The sequence below is a fragment of the Vulpes vulpes genome, chromosome 6 (genome assembly GCF_048418805.1).
Source record: "Vulpes vulpes isolate BD-2025 chromosome 6, VulVul3, whole genome shotgun sequence".
Classification (NCBI taxonomy): domain Eukaryota; kingdom Metazoa; phylum Chordata; class Mammalia; order Carnivora; family Canidae; genus Vulpes; species Vulpes vulpes.
In genome coordinates, this window is record NC_132785.1 from 120,019,962 (window position 1) to 120,032,816 (window position 12,855).

Here is a 12,855-nt window from a genome sequence, read left to right on the forward strand (position 1 = left end):
AATATAAAAAGAAAAAAAAAGAAACAAAGCACAGATGTCTTTCTCAAGCCAGCTTTCAAACATGAGGATTCAAAACTGGCAGTGAGGGAATCTGACCAGTTGCTAGGTGCCTGTTTCAGTTCTTTAAAAAAGAGCACCAGGAGTTCTGGGTTTGTTGTTTTTTGGTTATTGGTGTTTTTTTTTTTTAAGAGTAGTATTAACTGAGTTTGAAATTCTTATACTTCTCTACAAGGCCCCAATTTAGAAAGCCAGGTCTCTGATCTACAATTCATCCCTTCTCTCAGCCTCGTCGGTGAAACAATGTGTAAGTCACAGGACAAACCATCATATTTGAAAAACAGACATGTTGTTCAGCTTGGAGAGGAAATAAATAGGAGCCGGATGCCCAGCTACCTGGTCCACGTACTGAGGACCGCAGGATACCAAGAGTGGACAAGAGATGAACATCTAGCAGGTTTCAAAGTCCCTTTTATCCCGGGTCGTAGTCACAAAACAAAGAGAAAGAAAGGTGAGCTTGCTATCAGGTAGACGGGTCAAAAATCAGACAACGGCAAAGAGAGTTTGGGTCTCAGGAGGCTACCAAAGTGAAAAACAGAAAGCAGGTAACTGGATTGAGGGAAGGAAACAATGAGTGATGTTTTATGCCAAGTAACTTGGTTCCCTGAAAAAAAAATAATAAAATAGGTGCTAAGTGCATTTCTCAATAAAAAATGCAATGACTTAGATGTAATCACTCCTGATCTATTAGTGATAGAGTTTTTCTTCTATTTTCCTCCAATAAGAAGCCATTGGAAAAGAAATCTCACCTCATCTTGAGAACACATTGAACTCTCAAGGGTCCCTGGTCTCTGTAAGGGCAGTTGCATTACCTTGGAAATAAATATGTGAAACTGGAGGCTTTTCCAGAACGGCAGGGAGAGCAGGGTCGTGTTGCGCACATTCTGCTATCGTGCATTTCGGAAATCTGTCCCGTGCAGCAGTGAACAGCACTGAACTTCGGTTTTGCTCTGCCTTTATTATACTAATGTGTATTATGGCCTCTGTCACAGTGCAGCCTGGCCATTGTGCAAATAAGGTATTAGGAGATGGTATTAGGTAATTACCTAAGTGGAGCAAATGATTACAGAGCAGATTGCTCGGTCTCTGCTTTGGGAAACTCAAGAAAAATAAAAGCAGGGGAATGTCACTCCCTCTCTGTTCAAAGCACCAATGACCCTGATGACCCCTTGGCCAGAAGGGTGGCCACCTCAAGGAATCTAGGTCTATTAACATCTGTCTTTCCTCCTAGCACCTCAAAATCAACTTTTCTCTTTGAAAACCAAGCGGAAAATCAGCCTTTTATTATACATTTTTCTAGCAAATAAAGTCATTAAATGCTACGTTTCCTCCTGAGTCACTGAACACCAAACCATCTGGAATCTCTCACTGAAAGATTTCAGACAATCAGAATAAGCACCTTGGGCATCATGTTCTTGTTAATCCTGCCCCCAAACCACTACTTGCAGGTTCCTACAGCCCTGGTTGATACTGAAGTGCATCTTGTGTAGGGCAGCTTTCTTTCAACCTTGCTCCCACACCTCCCACTCACTCACCCTCCTTGCTGTATTTCTCAGTCCCTTGTGCCTCTCACCATTCCCAGAACCACCAACCTCATCAGTGCCATCATCACAGCTTACCTGGACCAACCCAGCAGCCTCCTACATGACCTCCCCGCCTCCACTCTCACCCACCTTTGACAAATCTGGTGTTAAAAAACACTTCTGGAAGCACCTCCTCCCCTTTCCCCTGCTCCCTCTGGGGTTGCCAGAATAATGGCCCCCAGAGATGTTCATGTCCTCAATCCCAGGGCCCTGTGCCTGTGCTACCTGACATCAATTCACAAAAGGAACTTTGCAAATGTGATTAAGTTAAGGATCTGGAGATAGAGAATTCTCCTAGGTTATCTGGGTGGGTCCAATGTAATCACAAACGTCCTTAAAAGAGGGAAGCAGGAAGGTTAGAGAAAGACACGTAAGGAAGGGAGCAGAGGTCACAAGCCACAGGATGGAATCAGCTCCTAGAAGCTGGAAAAGGCAGGGAACAGACTCTCCTCTAGAGGCTCCAGAAGGATCCAGCCCTGCCTACACCTTAATTTTGGTCCAAAGGGACATTTTTGAACTTCTGACCTCTAGTACCACAAGATAATAAATAGGTATTGCTTTAAGCCACTAACATTGTGGCAATTTGTTACAGCAGCAACAGGAACCTCATACATGCCCACTAGACTAGCTCTCTCTTGGCCCACACTCACTGCGCCGTGCTGTTAATAGAGCCTGTTTACTTGTCATTTGACCTAGAGCTTCAGGAGTGTAGGCCCTGAGTCTACCCTCTCACCTTTGTACCCCAGTGTCCTATACAGTGCCTGGCTCACAATACACTGATTCAATGAATGGAGAATAAAAGGAAGAGATATTGGCACCTCCGATCCACACATACAGTGTGATTGAGTGGTGTTCGGTGGAAAGAGCTTGGCAGTCCACCAGCACTCAACAGCAGATGCTCCAACACAGCAGTGCTCTGTTCCCTCCTCCACACCTTCATGGGTGTTCCTTTGGCCAGCAGCCTCTGCCCCACCTTCACCTCCTGGGAAACACCCAATCTCCTCCATCTCAGCTCAAAGCTGCCTCCTCTGGGAAGCCATCCTGGACTCTCCAGGCAGGCTCGGCAGGCCTGTTTCCCCCAAAGCCTATAAATTCCTTGGAATCTGAAAGCTTGTCTTTTGATTGTTGGATCTCCATTTCTTGGCACAGTGCCTGGCATAGAGCAAATGTTTGTTTTCTGTTGTTGTTAACTCCTTCAGACTATAAACAAAAGCCTCATCAGAATCACCACCACCCTCAGTAATAAGCATTTAGCCAAGTGAGCATGAGGTGCTTGCTGTGCTGTGGTGGGGATAAGTCAGGGCCCCTCCCAGCCTTGGGGTTTGACATTCTACTCAGGGAACATCCTCCACAGGGTCAGGTGCCAGACACTAGGAGGAAGCCTGATGACAGCCTTGTACTTGGAGGTCAGCTGGACCCAGGTCTCCTTCACTGACTTGCATCTTGGATGTTTCCAGGGCTTCTAGCATCCCAGAGGCCGAGCAGAATTGGGCCTGACAAAGGTCTTTCGCAGATCACTTCCTGATGCCAGTTTGCTAAGAGGCTGTCCCTGGGAGCAGAGTCTGAAGAAAATCCACTGATCCTGAGTTTCCAAAGTACCAGGAGCAAACACTGGACTTTCAGTCCCAAATCCACGAGTGTCTGGTTGACCTTGAAACCATCACTTCATTTCTCTGTTTCCTCATCAGCGGAAGGTGAACCATAAGGACTCCATTGGAGGGCTGCAAGGCACATGCATGCTCATGGCTGCCACATATCTCTCTTCGCAGATAAAGAAACTGAGAGCCAGAGATATTTCATGACTAAACTGAGGTCAAGGGGGCAGAAAGTGGGGGAGCCAGGATTAAAATGAGAGTAATCTGACTTCAAAGTCCATTCTCTTCTGGAGCATAGGAACAGAAAAATAGGATGCAAAGAAATACCCTTGGTGGAAAGGGCCCTTTTATCTGAAATGTATCAATAATGGATGGGGCACAGAAAGTAATCTGAAAGAACCTATCATTCTTCACAACTCCAAAAGCACTGCCAAGAATCAATGAGAAGAGAAAGGCTGGAAGGGCAATACCCCTTCAGCAAATTTTCGTTTTAAAATGCTTCCTCAAGGCACCTGCATGGCTCAGTGGTTAAGCGTCTGCCTTTGGCTCAGGGTCTGATCCCGGGGTCCTGGGATGGAGTCCCATATCAGGCTCCCCTTAGGGAGCCTGCCTGTCCCTCTGCCTATGTCTCTGCCTCTGTGTGTGTGTCTCTCATTAATAAATAAATAAAATATTTTAAAAGTAAATAAAATGTTTCCTCACAAACGTTCACTGATTCCACTTTTATCTAAACATGGGGAAATATGGGAGCATGCTCAGAAATCTGCTGCTTCTTGGTCAAATGAGTTCATAGCAGTTTGAAGTTGTCAGGCTTCCCCCCCTTCCCTGTACATACTGCATTGCCCATTCTTGCACCCAGTCAATAAACATTTGAGTCAGCCGGGCACCATGCTTGGTGCTGGGGATCCGGAAATGAATAAGACACGACCCTGCCTTCAAAGTCAGTGGGAGAGTTGACAAGGATCTCACACACTCATGAGCCTAGTTTATGGTCACAAAAACTTCTGTGCAGAGCAGGTGTCATAATCTATCCAAGTGAAGCACTAAGTCTGGGGAGGTGATGCTGAAAAATAGGATAGCAAGCAGTGGCATCCTTGGATTCATCTTCAGACACCTAACCCCAAGTGCCTCCACTCCTCCCTGCCACTGGAAACAAATGACACTCACAGGATTCAGGGTTTCTTGGAAACCTGAAATGCGGCCATCTCAGAGGGGCCACTGTCACACAGCAACGTGACTCTGCCTATCAACCCAGGCAAAGTACAACTGATTGCAACACACTGGCAAGAAGCAGAGAAGTCCTGCCCTCCATCCCCACCCCCCCAACCCTCAGCCTTCCCAGGCCTGGAATCAGGCCAGGGCCACCTGCAGCGGCAGCTCAGAGCTTCCAGAGAGCTCCAGGTGAACGCTGAGCCTGGCATCCCCAAGAAGCTTCCTGGATGTAGACAGACTCCAGGCAAGTGCAGAGGGTGGGTGTGGGGGACCCTCACCTGCCTGCAGCCGTCACAGCAGCTGGTTTCACCATGACCATCCTCCAGGAAGAGTAGAGAGTATGCTTCCACATACCCCACCAGCTGAACCTTGTTCTTCCAGCTTCCATCTGATGGCCGTACCTTAAAGGTGGCTAAGCTCATCCTAGTAAGAACGCAGTGACGCTCAGGTGACACACACTAAATCAGCAAGCCATGCACGTCCCGGGAACGCCACCACAGGAAAGGCTCTCCCTTTGGATTCAGTGATTTTTGTCTCTCCTGTCTCTTAAAACGCCAGGCTTTGGAACCAAATGGAAGAGACCAAGGCATTGGGCAATGTCTGCGAACCTTCACAGACAGTCAAGACAGGAGGAAACCAAGGCTGAAAGGGGAGGAGGGAGGAGCTGAGGACATGCTGCCACCTTGACTCACATCTGTCCTGGCCTCTTTCTTTAGGGCAGACTCTTGTCTTCTTTCACCAGAATGGCTTCCAAAGCCCCCAGTCCTGTCCCCTCGAATCCATCCTCCACATCGCAGCCAGGTGGCGCTCTCCCAGGTGTGACGCCGAGCACATCTACCTCGAACTTCAGCTCCTCTGAAGCCACCACAGGGATTCAGTAAAGTGCAGGCTCCTTCCAGGACCCGCACCTGCCTGTCTCCCAGCTCTCCTGCTGCCACGCCCCCATACACAACCTTTGACCCAGCCAAACCCAGCAGCACCCTGACCCTTGCATGCTTAGCCCCCTGCTGATGTCACCCTCTGGGCCCTCTTGCTTCCCAGATACCTTTCTTCTTCCCACTCTTTATCTGGCCAAAAATAACACCTCCTACTGCAAAGCTCATTTTGTGTGTCACCACTTCCAGGAAGTCCTCCCTGCCTGCCCACCCTCCCCCAGTATAATCAGATGTCCTGCCGCTATGATCCCTTCATGCCTCAGTGCGGAGCTTAGCACACAGCCTACAACTGAGTTGCTCTTGCTTGTAATTTGCTTCCTTCCTGAATTCATTCCTGCATCCATCCATATATTTACCAGCACTTCTGATATCAATTTCACACATTTGCCCAACAGAATATTTTCAGAATTCACTGAATCTGGTAGTATAAGCACTCCCAGTGGTACAGTATTTTCCTCCCACAGACAGACATCCAGAGTCCAGCTGTTAAGGTTCTCAGACAGTAAACAGTCTAAGGAGAGCTCTTTGTGATTCGTTCAATTCCTGGAGAAGACAAGAAAGAGCCCAGGGCCACGGCTCCTCCTTGTCCATGCTGAGCCAGTGGGAACAGCCCCGGCCTTTCCCACTGCCCTACTCCTGTTTCAAGATCTGGGGCTCCCTACATAGTGTATCCCCCAACAGGCCCCACACACCACCGTGCTGGTGGAGTGACTCTATGGTCAAGGCCGAAAGGCACACAGCCACAGCTGGGGTCCCCTTGTCTAGTTCCAAAATGCTTTGTGAATAACATATTTTGTCTCTTACTCTAAGTTTTTTCCTCCATTATTTAAATTAAGTAGAGCACTTAAAAAGGAATTTTCACCCTACCTTTCAAATTATAAATAATATAAGCAGTTGCAGTCCCCAAAACATCTCCTTTACCCTGGGGCTAAGTGTTTTAAATTCCATTGTCAGGGCCCCTTCCTTCTAGACAGAGGTTTGCTGTTCCCAGGTGTTCTGTCAAAAGCAGTTACCTCTCCTCACTGGGCTCCACAAAGGGGACCCTTCCCAAGCAGACTGGAGCCATGGATCCTTCTAAAATTCCAATCCTGGGGACGCCTGGGTGGCTTAGCAGTTGGGTGTCTGCCTTCGGCTCAGGGCATGATCCTGGGGTCCTAGGATCAAGTCCCACATCGGGCTCCTTGCAGGGAGCCTGCTTCCCCTCTGCCTATGTCTCTGCCTCGGTCTCTGTGCCTCTCATAAATAAACAAAATCTCTTTAAAAATAAATTAAATTAAATTCTAATCCTGCTCCTGCTTAAAACCCCACAACTACTCCCATGGCTGTTTACACAGCCTCCAATGTCCCACGGGCTCAGGCTCCATCTTACTTCCTCAGCCTGCCTCACCCTCCACATGCTGCCCTCTGACCCCAGCAAACTCCCTTGGGTATCGGCTATCTCAAGTACATAGATCAGAAGCAGTTTTACCAATCGAACCAATTTCTTTTTTTACAGATCCACAGTAGAAAACAAAACTGAAAAATACATGTTAACCCTTTCAGGGGAAAGATCCTATGACTTCAGTCCATACCCCAATGCACTGCCTAACCCTCTGACCTGAGGAAATCTGTTCACTGCATCCCACCCAATGATGGTGACAGAAGTAGCTACAGGGACGTTGATAAATTCCTTATTTATCACAGTATAAAATACCAAGGTGATCAGGACACTAACGTGTTACAGTGATGAAAAGGGAGGGGCATTTAGAAGCTTGATGTGCCATTTATTCACTTATTCAACAAATACATGCCAACTATGTGGCAGGAGTAGTAGCAAAGTCCACCCTCAGTGTCCAGGCTGCCAAGCCACCATCCACCAGGAAGCTCATGGGACCAGTTCTTTTGAGAAGTGCAAGGTCAGTGAAACCAGTGGATGTAAGCTTCCCTGTAGCTTTGATTCCCCTCAGTGTAGCTCTAATCCCTCTTCTACTCTCTGCTTCCTCTGCTCTGATCCAACCTTCCCTCCCATCCCAAACCTTTCCAAAGACACTTCAGGTCCACCATGCTGAAGACCTCCCCGACTTTCTCAGCATCTCCAGGGAGGCTTCCTCCACCTTCTTCAGTGCCACCCAGGTTTCCCATGAGGACACTGTCCTCTGATTGTGGCATTCAGGTAGAGGTTGTTCAATCTCCCTCGCCCACCATGTCAGGGCCACACTGTCCCAAAAAAATAACACTCCATGCTCTTATGCCCAAATTCCTGTTCCTTTGAGACCCAAACCTTCTGGCTCCTCAACTGCCTCCTCTTCCCATGGCTGTCTGTGGTGGAACTGACTTCTCTCCTTGATGCCCTAAAGCTGCCATCCAGGTCCTGCTTTCCACCTGAGTTATTTCAATTGTTATTTCAATTGTTCCACAGACAATCCATCCCAGACCTCCCATTTCCTTGACTTCATCACTATTACCATCATCTCCAATCCACCTTGGCCAGTGACTGAGTCCGGGTTCCCTAGAAGCAGATCCCAGGATAAAGACTGGTTTGCAAACAATTTATTTAGGCAGCACTCCCAGGAGAAGCCCACAGGGAGTGGGGAAGCAGGGAGGGGAAGGGCAGGAAACCAAGGAGGAGTGTGATGCCGGCTGAAGCCCTCCTGTCCCCTGAGGCCCTGGGAGCTCTGCAGTATAAATGACTTCACATTTTTCCCACCTTGGGGCCAGGGAGCTAGGCTTTCCTTCTCTTACCCAATCAGTCACTGGCCAGTAGCCCAAGGAAAATCTTTTGAGAACGGATTCTTTGTAGGGACAAGCTACAAGGGGAGAAGCATACAGACTCTGGAGAAGGGGTCCACAGGGCCTGGAAAACACATCTGGAAGGCCCGGTAGAGCACCAACGGTTTTCACCACAGGTGCCTCCTTCTATGGCCCCACCCCAAAGCCTATCATCACAAGAAATGGCCCTGCCTCAGAAATGCTCCAGTAAAGAAATCCACGTCAGATTTGAGCATCCCATCCACCCGGCTCTCTCCCCATAACCACCTGTGTTTTCTTCCTCCCCTGCCCAGCTTAGATTGCAAGTTCAACACTTCACGCTCCAGCTAGCAAACTCAACTCCCTTCCTTCCTGTTCTTTCCTGGAGCCACCAGGAGACATTTGTGTCTGTGTTATTCCTTCTCTCGGCTAAGGGACCCCATCCAGGCTGCTGGATGCCACTGGGACATCGAACAGCCTCGGGGATTGCTGTCACTCTCCGCCCACACAGCCAGCCAGCTGCCCTGTCTCTCAGCTCAGAAACGGGCTCAGGATAAAGGTGTATCTTACCGAACACACACCTGAAATTGGCCCTGGCGATCCCGCGGAAAGGTAGCTATCTACTTTTCAAAAGAAGTTGCTGGGGAAAGCATTGAAGGGCAAGCTCTGTGTATGACTAAATGGACTGTGGTATGTATTTATATATATTTAAGAACAAACTGTTGATGTAGAAGGAGCTGTATCCTCATTTTGCCCTTGTCCCAGGTCACTGAGGTGGAGTCTCAACGCTCCAGGACCCTGGGCTTTGCAAGCAGCCTCGGCCGCCTGCCCCTACCAGAACAGCTGCCAGTGCTCCTGCCTTGCTTCATAGTAACCAAAATCTCCCATAAAAAAAAAATTGGATGGAAAAAAAACATTTTAGATGGCTTTTCCTTCACTGTGCCTACGAAGTGGCAAAACGGAATGAGATCCATCAAAGGCAGAACACGGTTCCTACAAAACACCCCACAAAATGGCTTTGCCTTTCAGCATCACCCTCTGGATAATTTCCCCCTTAAAGTGGCTCCTCCGATGCAGTATCAGCGCTGCTGACATCAGCAACATTTCTGTGATTCGCTGCAAATGCAGCCATCAGACGCAGGGAGTGAGTGCAGGAGGGAGGAAGGGAGAAACCTAAAAGGAAAAAGAAGAACATCCACCTTCTTCCTCCGGAGGCTGGGGAGACAGTCATGTAGCAAACGTACCAGTCCATGTCTCCAAAGACCAAGAAGGGTTTGCAAATACTATTAATAGTTCTAATTAGTGAAGTCTTCAATGAATCAACAGACTTACTGAAACACTGGAGAAGCAGATCTAAAAAGATAGGAAAGGGAATCTTCAATAAGCCAGCATCCCTAGGTTTGGGGAACCAAATGGGATCTGATGAAGCCAAGAGTCACTGCTGCCAGGGGAATACCAGGGCTGAATCAGCCTCCAGGGGAGATTTTCCAACAAGCCATGAGCTGCTGAATATAGGAGAGACCAACACCTCACTCCACCCCCAAAACATCCGCCATCTCTTCTCACCAGTAATCCCTCCTGCTAGGAGGTAAATTCCTCTAGATGCCCCCTTGCACTGGACTCCTTGCTTCTAGATCTTCCAGAGTCCCAATCCCAGTGCACAGCATATAATAAGAGCTCAATTAAAGTTCATGGAACAGACTCAACAAATGTTGGTCAACTATCTATCACGCTTCAGGCACCAGCAGGTGATGGAGCAGGTCCCTGGTTTCCAGAAGCTCACCAGGTAAAAAGATGGACGAATTGGGTGGAACAATCTTCACCTCCACTCCCATGTAATTCAGAAAAGGCCCAGCACTCAAGGATTGAGAAAAGGCATCTGAAATCTCAGAGAGCAAACAGATCCCTGCCTGGATCATAGGGAAATCTGCCAAGCTGCTGTGCTGGTCCTTAAACTGTTCCCCCAAGAAACAGCCCATAAAACAAGGGAGTACAGAAAGAAGTCTGCTCCGGCATCCTTTGCAAAAGTTAACTTCCTCTTCCATGTGATAGATCCTCAGACCCACACTTGTTACCCAGGCAACTTCTCTATGTGATGGGTTAGCAGCAATTAAGCGGTCATCGAAAACATATTTCCTTTCAAGGAACTGCCCAGTTATAAGAACCACAGGACCTGGCTCAGAAACCTACAACCAAAAGACACATTAGTTAATGCTGGGGCATCATAGGGCTCAATAAAATAGTGCAAAACAAAAGTGCTCCGTTCAGCTTGCCATGTAAGCCAATGTTAACCAGGGATCCCATAGTCCTTGTAAATAGCAAAGCTCAGGGGAAAAAAACCACAAGAGGGGGAAAAAAAAAAAAAAAGCATTTCCATAGAGTTAAACCTAACTTTTGGGTTCTCAGCCTTTAACCAAGGAATATAATCGTCATAGAAAAATCCTAGCTGATATTTAATGTGTCGTATGGTTTGGATTCAACCCATGCTTAATTACTTTGAAGTTGCCTCTGAAGAGGTAATTGAAAATACAGTCTTGTGGTTATGATTCTTTCACTTCATGGAAAGGAGGAGGAAAAAGGGCCTAGAAATTGTTATAACCAATTAAAATGGCAAATGACACAACCCAGCTATCTTGGAATCTGTGGGCATTTCCAAGAGTTCCCTGCCATTTAAAGATTTTTAATGCCCCTCAGATGCCAGTTGCACTTAAGCTGCTATAATGGGGAGGTACTGAATTCAGCAAAGCCATTTCCTCCATAGTCATAGGGCTAAATTAGGTACATCACGGAGTTAGCACTCGGTTCCAAACACCAAAAAGTGCCGCACCACTTAATTCCCTGGAAACTTCCACAGGAGATCCATTTCCTGACGTTCTCTAAATGGTTCACAGGTACCAGGAGTCTTTCCATTCACGTATCACCATAAACCACTGTTCCTCAAGGCGCACAATGCAGCTTCTATCATGCGATGAGTGCCTACTAGGTGCTCAGTACTCTGTGAAGTGCTCTAAGGGAACTTAATAGAAGCATTAGCTATTACCAGAAAAAAGGGTCCCTCGAGGTTGGCATTTCTTATTGGTCCTTGCAACTCAACCCAGAAGCAGACCATAGGGTAGCTTCTTTTCTTTTTTTTTAAGATTTTATTTATCTATTCATGAGAGACACAGAGACAGGGAGAGAGATGCAGAGACACAGGCAGAGGGAGAAGCAAGCTCCATGCAGGGAGCCCGACGCGGGACTCAATCCCGGGGTCTGAAGGATCACACCCTGGGCTGAAGGCGGTGCCAAACCGCTGAGCCACCCAGGCTGCCCACATGTGACCATCTAGTTAGGATAGGGTTGCTAGATTTATGAGAGGGCTAAAATTCACATCACATAAAATTCACCATTTTAACCATTTTAAAGTGTGTGACTCAATGTGTGCTGCAAGATTCAGCAAAAAAAGAAAGAGAAAGAGAGAGAGAGAGAAAAGAAAAGAGAAAAAGAAAAAGCAAGACACACAATTAAATGTGTATTTCAGATTAAAAAATTAGGATAAGAATGTCCCATGCAATATTTGGGATATACTTATACTTAAAATTTATTTTTTTTTCCTGAAATTCAAATTTAACTAAGTGTCCTACACTTTATTTGGCAACCCCAAGTCAGAGGGACAGGAGAAGCACAACCATCAACCATCCAACACAACCGGCCAAAATGTAGGCAAGTACTACAAGGTGATACCAATCATAAAGCCATATAAAAACAACCAGGTGTCAATCCCTGGCTCCCTGTCACAACTGCTCTTCCCAGGACCTCCATCATCTGCTCCTTCCCAGATCCAGAGCGCACCAACATGGCCTCATTTGACTTGGCTTCCCACAGCACTCTGCAGAGAAGGCCTTGCTCCTTCTTAAAACGCTCCCACCTCTGGTTTCTTGACACCACATTCCCAAGATTTTCCTCCATTCTCTCTGGTTAGGTCTTGGGGGTTTTTTGTTTGTTTTTAAGAGAAAGAGTGAGAGAGGGAGAAAGCACACCCGTGCAAGCAGGGGGAGGGCCACAGGGAGAGGAAAAGAGAGAATCTCAAGCAGGCTCCACGCTCAGTGCAGAGCCTGACACGGGACTCCATCTCACAACCCTGAGATCATAATTTCAGTTGAAATCAAGAGTCGACGCTTAACCAACTGAGCCACCCTGGGCACCCTTCTCTGGCTACGTGTTTTTAAGTCCACAGATTCCTTTTCCTAAAAATGTGTAAGTATTGGATTTTCATGGGGCTCATCCCTGAACCCTTTCTTCTCTGCATTCTCCCCATGACTAATCTATTTCATGGCCATGGTTTTAAATGCCACCCATTTGCTGATGACTCCCGGATCTTTATGCCCAGGGAAGCAGCAGACAGAGGCTAGCAGGAGGCAACTCAGGTATCAGTGTGCAAAAGCCACAGGAGCTACAGGCATGCTGCATCCCAGGTGATAAGCCAAGCCAACACTGGAGGAGTCCAGAGCCCCCTGCTGCTGATGAATGGGGTAGCTCTGCTGGCCACTGGGGTTACAGGGACACTGATAACTGGGTCACCACAGTTATCACCATACCATCTGGGCCACTTATGACCGGAACAGGAACCAAGTATTTAATGACGACAATCTCAAAGTTATCCTCATGGACTATATAGAAGGCCATGTAGCCACTACCCAAGGGGCCAGCCTTCATCTGTGTGTATGCCAAGAGGGTGTGGGCTTTGGAATGCTCAAGGCCGAGGTA

General features: G+C 47.5%; 1 protein-coding gene across 5 annotated transcripts in view; it reads right to left on the reverse strand.

The window, feature by feature from the left end:
- KCNK10 (potassium two pore domain channel subfamily K member 10) overlaps positions 1-12,855 on the reverse strand; it is a 133,152-nt gene that overhangs the window by 73,417 nt on the left and 46,880 nt on the right. The window lies entirely within an intron of this gene.